General features: G+C 36.5%; 1 pseudogene; it reads right to left on the minus strand.

Annotated features, from left to right (window-relative positions):
• Positions 1-979: 979 nt before the first annotated feature.
• LOC126058230 (olfactory receptor 2AK2-like) lies at positions 980-1,795 on the minus strand (annotated as a pseudogene).
• Between the last annotated feature and the right edge of the window lie 12,298 nt (positions 1,796-14,093).

Genomic DNA, 14,093 nt, shown 5'->3' on the forward strand with positions numbered 1-14,093 from the left:
CCATCAACAGTCAAATGCATAAACAAATTATAGAATATAATACAATGTGTGCATAAATTTTTGTATGAGAAACTAACTTGAACTGTAACTTCCACTTAAAGCACACACACACACACACACACACACACAAATGTCTAATTTACACTGCAAGTTCTGGCCTCATTACATCTACCCATTTCATACTACTCACCAATTTACTCCTTGAACTTTTGTGACTATGCTGGGTGTGTTCCCATCTCAGGGAATTCTCACTCATTCTTTGCTTTTCCAAGAACACTCATCCCCAGATATCTACTTGAATCTTTTCCTTGGATCCTTTTAGTTTTTGACAAATGTCTCATTCTTTGTTCTTCTTTCTCTGTTTTCCCTATTCCAGTTTTCCACTTAGTTTTTCTTCACAGCAATTAATACTTTTTGGTATACTGTCAAATTTACACAAAGAAATGTAATTTCATGACAGCAGAGATTTATGTCAGTTTTATCTTGTTTCATCCCATTTCACCAGTGCCTATGACAGTGTCACATACACAGTTAAAGCATTAAAACCTTCGTTTAATGAATGAATAAATAAGTGGATGTATGCACTTTCCTCTACATTATAGTTTGTTCGTCACATATATTTTCCTGATACTATGTATTATATGGTAAATTATATTTCATATTCATTTTATTTCAGAATAAAGTGTTGAAAATATTTGTTATGACATAGGAGCATTGTGTTGACAGGGATTAATTCTATTGCTTTAGAAGACAAATAAAGCTGATAATTCCAAACATTGTCTAGCTTCACACTGCAAATACATCCAGTTCCAATAACCGTGCTTTAACTATTTCTCAAAAGAGGGGAAATCAAGACATTCTTCCATTTATTTATTTTGTAAACATTTATTGGAGCTTATACAGTAGGCTAGTCAAGGCTTGCTGTTGAGTCTCAAACTATAAAAGGTTCCTAAAGTCATATTTTCTATACAAATATCCATTATCCCAGCAGTCTTCTCATGGCCCTTATGACCTCCTTGTTCCTAAGATTGTAGATAAATGGGTTCAGAAGAGTTGTGATAATGCTGTAAAATATTGCCACCACCTTTTCCTCCTTAGGGTAATGCAAGGAGTGTGGTCTTGTATAGGTGGAGAGAGCAGTCCCATAGGAAGCCAAAAGGGCCAAAAATGATAGTATCAGAATGATAAGACTGCTAAATAGGACAGTATACTCATACTGGGAGGTGTCCTGGTGCACCAAAGATATTAGAGATGGAACTTCACAGAAAAAGTGGTTAATGAGCCAAGATCTACATAACGGAAGTTGAAATACATGCAATGTATGTGTTTAAGAATTCCTAAAACTACTGGCCTATATACACATGACCAAGAACAAACAGATCATCTTGCTCATAAGAACAGGATAATGTAGGGGATGACAGATGGCTATGTTTCGATCATAAGGCATAAAACCAAGAAGAGCTTCAGTTCCACTGAGAGTCAGAACTACAAAGGTTTGAATCTCACAACCTAAAAAAGTAATGGATTTACTATTTGACAGAAAATTTGCTGCCATCTTGGGAACCGTGGTGGAGATGTACATCAAGCCAATGAAGGAGAGCTGGCTGAAGAGGAAGGACATGGGAGCGTGGAGTCAGGTGTCCAGTCGGATGAGGTGGATCAGTATGATGTTCCCCATCAAAGTCACTGAGAAGAGGCCTGCAATGGCAACAAAGAGGACAGTGTTCATTTGGCCATATGGGAAAATACCAAGAAGTATAAACTCTGCTCCTAAATTTTGATTTTCTGTCTTCATGGCTTACATCAAAATAAAGCAGACAATATCTAAAAATTCCATGTAATAACAGTGACTATCCTTCCAGAGAAAATAAAATGATTACTAAATACGGTAGAATTTGCTTGTGTTACCTTAGGAGGCTATTTCTTTCCCTATTTTTATACACAGACTCTGTGTCTGTTGAGCAATGGCCATTTTGGAAATTAAAAAAAAAAAGGTTTATTTATTTCTTCATTTTTTACTGGTTACAGAATAAATTTTTTTTTATGGGAATAAAACATTTAGATGATTTGTCAAAGTAAGCTATTTCTCCCCTTGTAAACATCTTCGAGATGATAGGCTGGAGATATGTTCATTGTTACAAAAAAAGAATCTTTCACTCAATTCATTCATATAAATAATTTAGCATGGCAGTGATGGCCAAATGTGGTATAATATTCTTACAATATTTTTCGGTTTTGAAATTATATTGGATATAAATTATGATAAAAGTTATATTAACATTTGTATGTCAGGAATATTATAGCTCTTAAAATGAATTGGTGGTTATTTTTATAATACCTGTAAGTGTAGATGGGAATACATAACCCAGGCAAAAACAAAAAATATGCCAGACCTTACGGAGAGCTGGAGAATGAATCATTAAAACGTATGTTAACAATTATTAATCTAAGTTTAACTTAAGGAGCAAGTCAAGAAGGGCATTTTGAATTTGATTTGGTCCTTTTATATTAATAGGGGAAATTTACATTTAAACTATACTTGGAAAAAAAGGCAGTTAGTAAAAGTTTATCACTTGCTCCTCAATCAAGATATGGAATCAAAAGACTACTGAACGCCTTGTTAAAATTTGAAAATTTTAGATAATTCTTAATACAAAAATATTGCAGAACAAATTTGAAGAATTGAAAATATTTTCAATAACAGGTAGCCAACTTTAATATAAAATCTGACAAATAAGAAAATTAACTGACAGTAACAACTGTTTATTATATGCATGCAAATACTAACACAATTCTGGAATATATGATCCAATGATCTATCATAAATTTACACTTATTGTTAACCTGAATATCCTTGGTGCAAGATGCAGTCACTGAAGCTAAGCCTCACATCAGCAAACCAAAACCTAACAAAGTGTACTTTCTGTAAATGCCTGACCTTCCCAGAAGCCAAAATGTCATCTAACCAATTAGGACTTGCCTGTTGAGCTTAACCTGGTTCAAAATGTTCCATTAATCCCATCCCCATCACCAGAACTGTTAAAAAATAAAATTTCTACAAGATTAAATTTGTATATGAATTTTAAGCTGTATTTGCTCTTCATTAACTGGAAAGGTCTTGTCTGAAACTGCCTATTCAAGTGCTGCAAATAAGGTTTATGAGTTCATATGTGAGTTTAATCTAGGAAAAAAATTATTTTTTACACTATCTATAGTCAGCCAAGTTGGTATAAACTAAGGCACATTTGACTGTAAATAATCTATATCTCTAAGTTATATAAGAAAGATAATATACACATTTTACATATTCCAAAAAGTATTTGATGCTATCGAACATGCATTCTTCCTTATAGGCTTTACTCAAAAAACAAAACAGCAAACACAATGATATAAAATAAAGATGGATGCTTGTTTAACTCAAAAAAAATTTATTCTAACATCATTATTATTTTGTTTACAACGTTCTCACCCATAAATAGGATATAACAAATAAAATAACAATAACACAAAAAAGAAAAAGTAGTTTATCTATGGGAAAGCTTTATTGCTTTTGCAATTCTGATAAAAGAAAAATATTTAACTCACTAAATGTATTAAAAAAATTGATTCTATAAATTATAATTTACAAAATTAGTAACATTCCAATACATTAGGATAATATTTTAATATTCTTAATATTTTTCACTTTACTACTAATAATATTGTTGTTGTTAGGAGCCTTTGAGTCAATTTTGACTCATAACGACCCTATGTACCACAGAACAAAACACTGCTTGGGCCTGTGCCATCCTTACAACCATTGCTAAGTTTCAGCCCATTGTTAAAGCCAATGAGTCAGTCCATCTTGTTGAGGGTCATCCTCCTCTTTGCTGACCCTCTACTAATAACAGTATTCCATGATAATAAAATATTATTTAAATATGATTATACCAAAAACTGGCTTATGCTTTAAAAATATCAAATACAACCACCAAGAGAGCATGTAACTAAAAGGACAAAATAAATATCATTACAAACTCCTTCTTTGTAAAACAATTCAAGCAAATGCAATCTAAATTTCAAAGTTATATATTTCAGATCATGCTGCATTTTTTAAATAAAATCCTGAAAGAAAACGATCAAGTTAAAAATAAAAATAATAAAAATATGTTGATAAGAGAACAAAGAGGAGGAAATACAACATATAAGATTTTATAGACATAAAAGTAATAAAAGAGTGTGATAATTGGGCAACATAGAGAAATAAGACATTAAGAATATGATAGCTGTAGAAGTTATAAGGAACTTTGATGACAGCGTAGAGATTAAAGTGTTGGGCTGCTAACCAAAATGTCGGAGGTGGCTCGAACTCACCTACAGCTCTACAGGAGAAAGATGTAGCATTCTGCTCCTGTAAAGACTCACAACCTTGGAAATCCTATTGGGCAGTTCTACCCTGTCCTATAGGGTCACTGTCAGTTGTGATTGACTCCATGGCAGTGGGTTAATAGAAGTTACAAAATATAATAAGTTATTATATGATGATACATCATCAATGAAGTATATACACTACCCATTGCTATCAAGTTAATTTCAATTCATACTGACCCCCTGAGGACTGAGTAGAACTGCCCCAGAGGCTTTCCAATGCTGTAATCTGTATGAAAGGGGCCCTGGTTTGCAGTCATTAAGCATTTTGGTGCTACCAGAAAGTTTGGTGGCTCAAACCTACAGAGCACTTCATAGGAGAATGTTGTGGCAGTTTGCTCCCTTAAAGATTTACAGGCTTAAAACCCTATGGGGCAGTTCTACTCTGTCCTACATTTACACTATGATTTGGAATCTACTCAATGGCAGTGGGTTAATCTTTATAGAAGCAGACTGCCACATCTTTCTCCCTGGAAGCACGTGATAGGTTCCAACTCCCCACCTTTGGGTTAGCAATCCGGCATTTAACCACGGTGCAATGAGGCCTTCTTCAATAAAATACACAGGGAAGTCTGGTCTTTTTTTGTGAATTTGATCATTTGTTCTACATTTTCTCCCACTCTATCACTACCTTTTATTGCAATCCCAGTCAGAACAGAACTCTGCAGACTATGGCCCTGGACACACTTCTAACTAAGAAAAGAAGCCACTCCAGAAGTTCACCTTTTAGCCAAAGATTAGACAGGCCTATAAAACAAACAGTAACACATGTAACGAATGCGCTTCTTCATTCAATCAAGTAAATGACACCAAATGGGCTTCACCTGCCCCAAAACAAAGAGGAGAAGCCAGGGACAGACAGGAAAACTAGAAGAATGGAACCTGAGAAAGTGGGGTGAAAAGGGAAAGGGGGGTGTGCTGACACAATGCTGGATTGCAACCAATGCCACAAAATAATTTGTGTATACATTTTTGAATGAGAAACTACATATATATATATATATATATAAAAAGAAAAATGTTTTTAAAAATGGGAACATTAACAACAATTCTCAAACTATTGAAATACTCATTTCATCTTGTGTGGATCATTTACATTTTATAATTTTGATAACAAAAAATCTAATGCAACAAATTATAAATCTGAACAGGAACCTGAAGAAAATTCTTAGAGCAAGTTAAGAAAAAAATTTAATATCACAAATAAAAAATAATTTGCCAAACAGTAATAATAATGATAAAAAGAGTTTACTAAAAGGGAAAATACAAATAGGTGATGTATCCAAAATGAAAGAGAAGAGAGGTGGGCCAAGGTGGAATAGCCAGAGCTTCTGGAGATCCCTCTCAGAACAAAGACCCAAAAATCAAGTGAAATGATTACATTTATGACAAGCTAGGAGCACTGAACATAAAAGGCGAAGTTAGAAAATTGACTAAGTGGCAGGGGGAGAGTGAGACTTTCAGAAGTGGAGAGGAGTTGCCACTCCTGAATCACTGGGATCCCTTAGGCACCATTCCCAGAAGCGGATGTGATGGGCTGGTGGTAGCATTGGGCTGCAGTTTCCTCAGGAAGAAACAGTCAGCAGCACAGCCTACTCACAGCCTCCGGAGCCAGAGAAGAACGGTGCTCAAGGCAAAAGCTAAGTAGTTGCCTATGTTTTACCTGGCCCCTGCCCCCAAGCTGGCTTCAGTAGCTGTAGATTTCTCTGGGCCTAAGATAGGCCCATTTGAGTGCCCTGAGCCATGCTCCTGGATTTGGAGAAGGAATAATTCACAACAGGGGGAAAAGATAATTTGCCAGCTCCACTAACACAGGGAGTTCAGAACAGAAGTGGCTCCTGTCCAGGCATAAAAGGTATGCAGACATTTCACTTCTGCATGGACCCATGTGGGCCTGCTTCAGGAGAATAGGCCCTTGTTGACAGACTACAATTGTTTCTGCCGTGTGGTGGAGAAGTGGGTGTTTGATGTTTGACATACCTTTGCCTATTAAACAGGATCCTTGCCTACTCACATCAGGGGCCTAAGGACTGGTGGCTCCTCCCAGGTCACCCAGCCACCCGTGACAGGGGTCCAAGGGCCTCCCAGTAATTACTAGCAAAACCATTGGGTGCTCATGGTCCGTCTGCAGAACCCACCCACCTGCATGCTCTAGGGAACAAGGGTGAGTTTTCCTCAGAGACACTCGGGGGATGTTTTTCAGCCCTCTGCTCATTCAGAGCGTAGCCTCCTGCTGCAATCAGATACCAGTACCTGCACCAAACACCCCTGCCCCTCTAAGACTGTAGTGCAGAGCTTGTACCACACACTTGATGACCAGCTACCTGGACACCTGAGCTGAATCCACACAGGAAAAGTGAATGAACTCATGAGCTCATATACCTGATAACAGCTCTAGCCATCTGGTAACAGGACGTCAGAGCCCCAAAGGCAAAAATAGTCAACCTAGTTCACTCAAGCAACCCACATGGGCATATTAAAAAAAAGTGAGAAACTAGGATACAGTAAGAAAACATAAAATAAACTAATACAATAACTTATAGATGGCTCGGAGACAACAGTCAATATCAAACCACATAAAGAATCAGGCCATGATTGCTAGAACAAACTCTCAAAACAGAGAATCAAAGGATCTTCTGGATGAAGGTGTCTTCCTGGAATTACCAGATGCAGAGTTAAAAAGATTAGTATACAGAACTCTTCAAGACATAAGGAAGGAGATCAGGCAATACGCAGAACAAGCCAAGAAGCACACACATAAAACAGTTGAAGAAATTAAAAAGGTTCTTCAAGAACATAATGAAAAATTTAATAAGCAGCAAGAATCCATAGAGAGACACCAATCAGAAACTCAGAAGATTAACAAAAAAATTACAGAATTAGACAACTCAATAGAAAGTCAGAGGAGCAGAATGGAGCAAGTGGAAGGCAGAATTGGGGACCTAGAAGGTAAAGCACTTGGCACCAATACATTTCAAGAAAAATAAGATAACAAACTTTTTAAAAAATGAATAAGCCTTAAGAATCATGTGTGATTCTATCAATAACCTGTGAGTAATCAGAGTACCAGAACAGAGAGGGATAACTGAAAAAAGAGAGAGAACTGTTGAAGATTTGTAGGCAGAAAACTTCCCTGATATCATGAAAGATGAGAAGGTGTTAATCCAAGATACTCACAGAACTCCACATAAAGTAGATTATAAAAGAAATTCACCAAAACATATTATAATCAAACTTGCCAAAACCAAAGATAAAGAGAGAATTATAAGAGCAGCTAGGGATAGATGAAAATCACCTACAAAGGAGACAAAAGAGAGTCAATAAGAATAAGCTCGGACTACTCGGCAGAAACCATGCAGGCAAGAAGGAAATGGGATGACTTATACATACAATTGAAGGAAAAAAACTGCCAGCCAAGAAACATATATCCATCAAAAGTGTCCCTCAAAAATGAAGGTGAAATTAGGACATTTCCAGATAAACAGAAGTTTAGGGATTTCATAAAAACCAAACTAAAACTACAAGAAATGCTAAAAGGGGTTCTTTGGTTAGAAAATCAATAGTATCAGGTATCAACCCAAGACTAGAACACTGGGCAGAGCAATCAGATGTTAACCTAGACAGGAAAATCACATGAATAAATCAAGATTTAAAAAAAGGCTCAAAACAGGGAAATAGTGATTTCATTATGGAAAAAAGACCACATTAAAATAATAAAGAGGGACTAAGAAATTTAATCATACATCTCTCATATGGAGAGGAAGGGAAGGCGATGTAAAGAAATAAAAGTTAGGTTTAAATTTAGAAAAATAGGGGTAAATATTAAGGTAACCACAAAGGAGACTAACCTACTTATCAAAGTAAAATACAAGAAAAAAAAAAGAGACTCAGGAGGAAAAAAAAAATTCAATAACAACAAATAAGTGGAAAAGACAACATATAAACTACTCAGCACAAAAAATTAAGTGGGAAAAAGAAACCGTCAACAACACACAAAAGAAGACATCAAAATGATAGCACTATATTCATACCTATCCATAATTACTCTGAATGTTAATGGAATAAATGCACCAATAAAGAGACAGGGAGTGGCAGAATGGATTAAAAAAACACGATCCATCTATATGCTGCCTACAAGAGACACACTTTAGGCTTAGAGACACAAACCAAATAAGACTCAAAGGACGGAAAAAGTATATCAAGCAAATAATCAAAAAAGAGGAGTGGTGGCAATATTAATTGCAGACAAAATAAACTTTAAAGTTAAATCCACCATAAACAATAAGGTAGGACACTGTATATTGATTAAAGGGACAATATACCAAGAGGATATAACCATAGTAAATATTTATGCACCCAATTACAGGTCTGCAAGATACATGAAAAACTCTAACAGCGTTGAAAAGTTAGATAGACAGCTCCACAATTATAGTAGGAGAACTCAACACTCCACCTTCAGTGTAGGACAGGACATCTAGAAAGAAGCTCGATAAAGACATGGAAGATCTAAATGCCAAAATCAACCAACTCGACCTTATAGACATATACAGAACACTCCACTCAACAGCACCCAAGTATACCTTCTTTTCTAGTGCACATGGAACATTCTCTAGAATAGACCACATATTAGGTCATAAAGCAAGCCTTAGCAGAATGCAAAATAGCAAAACATTACAAAGCATCTTCTCTGACCATAAGGCCATAAAAGTAGAAACCAACAACAGAAAAAGCAGAGAAAATAAATCACACACCTGGAAACTGAACAATACACTGTTCAAAAAAGACTGGGTTCTAGAAGACATCAAGGATGGAAAAAAGAAATTCATAGAATCCAATGAGAATGAAAACACTTCCTATCAAAACCTTTGAGACACGGCGAAAGCAGTGGTCAGAAGTCAATTTATACCAATAAATGCACGCATACAAAAAGAAGAAAGGGTCAAAATCAAAGAATTACCACTACAACTTAAACAAATAGAAATAGAGCAACAAAAGTAACGCTCAGGCACCAGAAGAAAGCAAATAATAAAAATTAGAGCAGAATTTAATGAAATAGAAAACAGAAAAACAATTCAAAGACTTAACAAGACCAAAAGTTGGTTCTTTGAAAAAATTAACAAAATTGATAAACCACTGGCCAAACTGCCAAAAGAAAAACAGGAGAGGAAGCAAATAACCAGAATAAGAAATGAGATGGGCAATATTAGGACAGACCCAACTGAAATTAAAAGAATCATATCAGATTACTATGAAAAATTGTACCCTAACAAATTTGAAAACCTAGAAGAAATGGGTGAATTCCTAGAAACACACTACCTACCTAAACTAACACAAACAGAGGTAGAACAACTAAATAAACCCGTAACAAAAGAAGAGATTGAAAAGGTAATGGAAAACTCCCAACAAAAATAAGCCCTGGCCCGGACGGCTTTACCTCAGAGTTCTGCCAAACTTTCAGAGGAGAATTAATACCACTACTACTAAAGATATTTCAGAGCACAGAAAAGGACAAAATACTCCCAAACTCATTTTATGAAGCCAGCATATGCCTGATACCAAAACTGGGTAAAGACTCTACAAAAAAGAAAATTACAGACCTATATCCCTTATGAGCTTACATGCAAAAATCCTCAACAAAATTCTAGCCAATAGAATTCAACAACATATCAAAAAAAAAATTCAGGAGGCAGAGCCAAGATGGTGGAATAGACAGACGATTCTGGCGAGCCCTATTTACAACAAAGACCAAAAAAACCAAGTAAAACGAGTATAATTATGACAAGGTAGGAGCTCTGATATCAAAGACAAGCTTATAAAATGACCTTGAGGGGCAGGGGGAGGAAGAGACGGTTCAGTAGCGTAGAGGAGTTACCAGACCTGAATTGCAGCCACACCTCAGGCACCGTTCCTGGGAGCAGCGGAGGCTGGATAGTACTAGTGTTTGGCTGCAGTTTCCTCAGGGAGAAGCAGCCAGCCACATAGCATACTCATACCTCTGGAATCAGAGAAGAATGGTGCTCTCAGCAAAAGCTAAGCCCTTGCGTTTATTTTACCGCGCCCCACTGCTCCCGAGTCGGCTTCAGTAGCTGATTTCCCTGGGCCTGAAATAGGCCCTTTTGTGTGCCTAGAGCCTTCCTCCCAGCCTTGGAGAAGGAATAGGTTTGCAATTGGGGGGAAGACAATTTGCCAGCTCCACTAACCAGGGGAGCTCAGGACTGAAGCAGCTCCTGTCCAGGCATTAACCGTCCAAGGACTTTGAGTACCATTCCCCTATGCATGAACCTGTGTGGGGCTAATTCAGGAGAATAAGCCCTTATTGGCAGACTCCAACCCCTTCAGCTGTGCTGTGGAGACATGGGTATTTGATGTTTGACATTGCTTTGCCTATTAAACAGGGTCGTTACCTACCCACATCAGGGGCCTAAGGCCTGGTAGCTCCACTCAGGTCACCCAGCCACCCACAACAGGGGTCCAAGGATAACTGGTACCTCCCAGTCCTTACAACCAAAAACTTTGGGTCTCCATGGTCCATCTGCAGAACCCACTCACATGTACACACTAGGGAACAGGAAACTGCTTTCCTCAGAGGCACGTGGGGGACAAGTCTCAGCCCTGGCCTTATTCAGAGTGGGACTCTCTGCTGCAACCAGATACCGGTACATACACCAATCACCCCTGCCCCTCTAAGACTGTACAATAGGGCCTGAACCACACAATTGATGATCAGCTACCTGGACATCTGAGCTGAATTCAAACTAGAAAACTGAATGGACTCCTAGACTGATATACCTAATAACAGCTCTAGCCATCTGGGGACAGGATGTCAGAGCTCCAAAGGTGAAAATAATCAAGCTTGCTCACTCAAACAACCTATTTGGGCATATCAAAACAAAACAAATCAAGAAGCTATGACAAAGTAAGTAAACATACAGTAAAGTAATACAATAACTTATAGATGGCTCAGAGACAACAGTCAATATGAAGTAAAGAAACAGAGCATGATCGTCTCCACAAGTTCTCAAAACAAATATTCCAGGGATCTTCTAGATGAAAGTGCATTCGTGGAATTACCAGAGGCAGAGTACAAAAGATTAATATACAGAACCTTCAAGACATCAGGAAAGAAATGAGGCAATATAGAACAAGCCAAGGAACACACAGATAAAACAACAGAAGAAATAAAAAAGATTATTCAGGAACACAATGAAAAATTTAATAAGCTAGAAAAGTCCACAGACAGAGAGCAATCAGAAATTCAGAAGATTAACAATAAAATTACAGAAGTAGACAATGCAATAGAAAGTCAGAGGAGCAGAATTGAGCAAGTGGAAGCCAGAATTTCTGAACTTGAAGATAAAGCACTTGGCACTAATATATTTGAAGAAAAAACAGTTAAAAAAAATTTAAAACACAAAGACCTTAAGAATCACGTGGGACTCTACCAAAAGAAATAACATAAGAGTGATTGGAGTACCAGAATATGGAGGGATAAAAGAAAATACAGCCAGAATTGTTGAAGATGTGTTCGCAGAAAACTTCCCTGAAATTGTGAAAGATGAGACGATATCTATCCAAGATATTCACAGAACTCCAAGTAAGGTAGATTTTAAAAGAAAGTCACCAAGAAATATTATATTCAAACTTGCCAAAACCAAAGATAAAGAATTTTAAGAGCAGCTAACAAAAAACAAAAAGTCACTTAAAAAGGAGAGCCAATAAGAATAAGCTCGGACTACTCAGCACAAAACCATGCAGGCAAGAAGGCAATGGGATGACTTATATAAAAAACTGAAGGAAAAAAATTGCCAACCAAGATCATGTATCTGGCAAAACTGTCTCTCAAATATGAAGGTGAAATTAGGACATTTCCAGATTAACAGAAATTTAGGGAATATGTTAAAAAACAAACTAAAACTACAAGAAATACTAAAGGTAGTTCTTTGGTTAGAAAATCAATAACATCAGATATCAACCCAAGACTAGAACACTGGGCAGAGCAATCAGAAGTCAACCCAGGCAGGGAAATCAAAAAAATAAATCAAGATTAAAAAAAAAATGCTCAGAACAGGGTAACAGCGATGTTAATATGTAAAAGAAGACAATATCAGAACAATAAAGCCAACCCAGTGCCCTCCAGTCGATTCGGACTCATAGCGACCCTATAGGACAGAGTAGAACTGCCCCATAGAGTTTCCAAGGAGAGGAACTAAGAAATGTAGTTATAGATCCTCCATATGTAGATGAAGACAAGGCGATACAAAGAAAAAAAAAACCTTGGTTTAAATTTAGAAAAACAGGGGTAAATAATAAGGGAACCGCAAAGGAGACAAACTTTCCTACATATCAAAGTAAAATACAGGGAAAAAATAGAGACTCAGTAGAAACAAAATCAATAACAACAAATATGAAGAAATGACAACGTATAAAGATAATCTACTCAGCATGTAAAATTAAGTATGAAAAAGAAACTGTCAACAACACACAAAAAAAGACATCAAAATGATAGCACTAAATTCATATCTATCCATAATTCTCTGAATGTAAAAGGACTAAATGCACCAATAAAGAGACAGATAGTGGCAGAATGGATTAAAAAACATGATCCGTCTATACGCTGCCTACAAGAGACATACCTTAGACTTAGCGACATAAACAAACTAAACCTCAAAGGATAGAAAAAATATATCAAGCAAAAAACAATCAAAAAAGAGCAGAGGTAGCAATATTAATTTCTGTCAAAATAGATTTTAAAATTGAACCCGTCATACAGGATAAGGAGGGACACTATATAATAATTAAAGGGACAATACACCAAGAAGATATAACCATATTAAATATTTATGCACCCAATGACAGGGTTGCAAGATATTTATAACAAACTCTAACAGCATTGAAAAGTGAGATGGGCAGCTCCATAACAATAGTAGGAGACTTCAACACACACCTTTCAGTGAAGGACTGAATGTCAAGAAAGAAGCGCAATAAAGACATGGAAGATCTAAATGGCACGATCTGACCTCATAGACATATAAAGAGCACTCCATCAAACAGCAGCCAAGTATACTTTCTTTTCCAACACACATGGAACATTCTGTAGAATAGAAAGCAAGCCTTAGCAGAATCCAAAACAACGAAATATTACAAAGTATCTTCTCTGACCATAAGGCCATAAAAGTAAAAATCAATAACAGAAAAAGCAGGGAAAAGAAATCAAACACTTGAAAACTGAAAAATACCCTGCTCCAAAAGACTAGATTATAGAAGACATTAAGGATGGAATAAAGAAATTCATAGAATCCAATGAGAATAAAAACACTTCCTATCAGAACTTTTGGGACACAAAGAATGTGGTGATCAGAGGTCAATTTATAATAATAAATGCACACATATGAAAAGAAGAAAGGGCCAAAATCAAAGAATTATCCCTACAACTTGAACAAATAGAAAGAGCAACAAAAGAAACCCTCAGGCACCAGAAGAAAACAAAAAATAAAAATTAGAGCAGAACTGAATGAAATTGAAAACAGAAAAAACTATTCAAAGAATTAACCAGACCAAAAGCTAGTTCTTTGAAAAAGTCCACAAAATTGAAAAACCATTGGCCAAACTGAAAAAAAGAAAAACAGAAGAGGAAGGAAATAACACAAATATGAAATGACATGGGCAATATTACAACAGACCCAACT

This window comes from Elephas maximus, chromosome 14 (genome assembly GCF_024166365.1).
Source record: "Elephas maximus indicus isolate mEleMax1 chromosome 14, mEleMax1 primary haplotype, whole genome shotgun sequence".
Lineage (NCBI taxonomy): Eukaryota > Metazoa > Chordata > Mammalia > Proboscidea > Elephantidae > Elephas > Elephas maximus.